Genomic DNA, 3,322 nt, shown 5'->3' on the forward strand with positions numbered 1-3,322 from the left:
TCGCTGTAGCATTTCCCATGTTGACTGCTTCTTTTCTGGTATGTTGACCTGCGTGAAGTGTATTGGGTTTAGGGTGGACAGATTGGAAACCGGGGCGTGTTCTGCAGATAATGTAGAGCTTATTCCTCAAGCACGTTAGCATGGCCTGATGAGTAGCGGCGGAAGGAAAAGAAGGGCAGTAATTTATGTCTCACGGCTGAATATTGTTCAAGTGTTTCTTCATTCCGTAATAACGTGTCCTGCCTCAGAAGTAATGAGAGCTATAGCGATAATCGCGCAAAAAGTTGCTGATGAGTGCGCAATTCCTGAGGTTATAGGCCCCGTATTTTGTATTTTGTAGAGCAAAAATTTTGTGGAAAAAAGGCCTACACACTGCAAGGCTAAAAAAAAACGTCCAAGAGAGCTCCCTTGGATTGACGGATATGCATTAAGCATGTGTGCGACTTACTGTTAGCGTGACAAGCTTGGCAAGACTGGGTAGAGAGTTGCGTTTGCTTTTGAATAACTGTGAAATGATCCATTAGGTACTGGTCACTGAAGATTGACCTTTTTGACTCCGAGCCCTGCATAGAGAATGAAGTCAATTGATACTTTGTGCTGATATATGTGATAAAGCTTACCAAACTTTATTGGGATATACATACTTGAAATTTCAATACCATTTCTCACACGAGTCAACTGTCATACTACTATTTACCAAAGGAGGGAACTCACCAGAATATTGTGCTATGAACTAGGGATAGTAATATTATACGGCTTTCGAGTGTCTTCTAATTTACAATTGGTTTAGTGATAACTTGCATAAGCATCAAGGCAGTAGATATTTCCAATACATCTCTTTTATCTTGAAATACTTATATGTAGCCTATATGCTGGAATGTTCTCCTTTATTGTAGCTCGATTTATGTGTCCCTTCTATTTCATTCACAGAATCTAGTGTGACTCGTCGATTACCAAATCCCAATAAAGGCACTGATGAAAAAATGCTAATTTGACACTTCTATGAAATTCAAGTATCCCAGATAGGAATCCTTGCCAAGCTGATTTCGAGCCAATGTGCCAATTGGCATACACCTGACCTATCATGTATTTGCAATACCAGCCCATCAGCTGTTAACCAATGATAATGATGCCCCTACACCTAAGCCTCGGAGTGGGCTTCTGTGTATGGAGTTAAGCTGCTATCTCATGATGAACTTAGTACTTAGAAGCACCCTCACTGGTGTCCGCGCCAGTACCGCGAACGAAAGTATCGTTATCTACAACACTGTATACTTTCGTGACCCAAACTAACCCGATTTGAAAGTTGTATTATAATTTTCTTTTCATTTACACTTTTCTTCTATGATGTACCTATGCCAAATGGTTGGTACCCATTTTTCAGATACTACTATAAAATCCTAACAGTTGACAATATATTGAAGTACTATATAAGAGTTGAATGGTTTCAAGTACTGTTGAAGTCTTCGATTTTTATGGCGATCCAAGAAGCTATATTAATATCAATGTCTGCTAAATGTACTAATAAATTATTATTCTATTTTTTCTCTTCAATTATAATTATCGAGTGGATTCTACGGCATACTCGATACTGATTCCAGGATAACTAAATACCATATATGACCGATTAAGATGTCAACCTGATGAGTTTACCGGATCTTCATTCAAGTGCCAACTGTTCCAAGAGATCACACAGAATAAATAACTCATCATAATGCTTTCCAACGCGCTTTCCAAGTACACTTTTCAGCATGTCAAGTGGCAAAATCATGTATCATCTATAAATGCCAACTAGTTGTTACGCTAGAAAAAGATCTCCCAAATGTTACGCAAGTATCAAACGGAGTTTTTTGCAACTTCCCTAAATTCGTTGGAGTCCAAATAGAGAATTTCCAACTTCCCATAGACTAGCCTTTTCACGTGCATTCTTGTGTTTCAGCACGAGAGTAGTACCGAGGGTACATGATCGGCGTACTCAAAGGTGGATAAAAGAGACAATTGAAGGAATGACATTGCTCTGAGTGGAGTTCTAACTCTAGGGCCCGGCGCACATTGAGACGCAGCTACGCAGCACAGTCACGCAGCACAGCAAAGCAGTTTTTGTAAACCATTGGATTCAATACTACCGCGCACATTACGACGCAGTGCACTCGCACGTGCCACTTGCCTGTGTCACTCGCCTGCCTCACTTGTGGAGGCGACACAGAATCTGCGTGCAGTTTTTTTCTATGCGCGCAGTTTATTTTGATCTTCTTTGTTTTGAGTTGATTTTTTTCGATTTCCCTTGAAAATCCTATTATTTGAGTGATTTGAAAATGGAGAACATTGAAGAGAAGTTGATAGCATTAGTGCAAGTTAAAACTGTTCTGTACGACACCTCTGATACAGACTATATGAGAACCAGATACAAGCAACAGATCTGGGATGAGATTGGAGAGGAACTAAATATGACAGGTAAGTATTGAACACAAGGACAAAAACTCGTCATCTGAATCAGATTCAGAGCTCAACATAATATTTAAAAAAGAATTTGCCATCTTTAAACACAAAAAAGCTATCCTTGTACTGAGAGACTGCTCATCAATGTGCGCTGTAAACTGTGTCACACAGTTCCAATTTTCCTAAACTGCACTGCATGGCTGTGCTGCCTGACTGTGTAACGCAGCTCAATGTGCGCCCTATAAGAGTGGTGACAGCACTCCCCCTTGACGCAGTCCAGAATCGATGGTGAAACTCTCAGTCATTCCCATTTTTGTTTTTACTCTGCTCTTTGTTCTTTCATAGATTTCCACTATTCTGCCAACGATTTCTTCACTGATTCCAATATCCTTGACGCAGTCCAGAATCGATGGTGAAACTCTCAGTCATTCCCATTTTTGTTTTTACTCTGCTCTTTGTTCTTTCATAGATTTCCACTATTCTGCCAACGATTTCTTCACTGATTCCAATATTTCTCAAACTCTGCCACACCTTCTCTCTCAATACTGCATCGAACGCCTTCTTTATATCCAAAAATGACATCCATAACTCCTTTCCATACTCATAATACTTTTCCATCAACTGCTTAATGCTAAAAATCAGGTCCACTGTTGATCTACCTCTTCTGAATCCATACATTCTTCTTTTAAATTTACTTCTATGTGTGATCTAATCTTCAACTCACATTTACTCTTTTGATAATACGACTTTCCATATCGGTGATATCCTTCTATAACTTACTCTGTCCACTCGACCGCTTTACCATTATCTCTCTTGTCCTTTTCCATTTCCCTTTTTATCACATCCTATGTTATAACTTATATTAAAGAATAGCCAAATTATC

The sequence above is a fragment of the Diaphorina citri genome, unplaced genomic scaffold, assembly GCF_000475195.1.
Source record: "Diaphorina citri unplaced genomic scaffold, Diaci psyllid genome assembly version 1.1 scaffold2310, whole genome shotgun sequence".
Lineage (NCBI taxonomy): Eukaryota > Metazoa > Arthropoda > Insecta > Hemiptera > Psyllidae > Diaphorina > Diaphorina citri.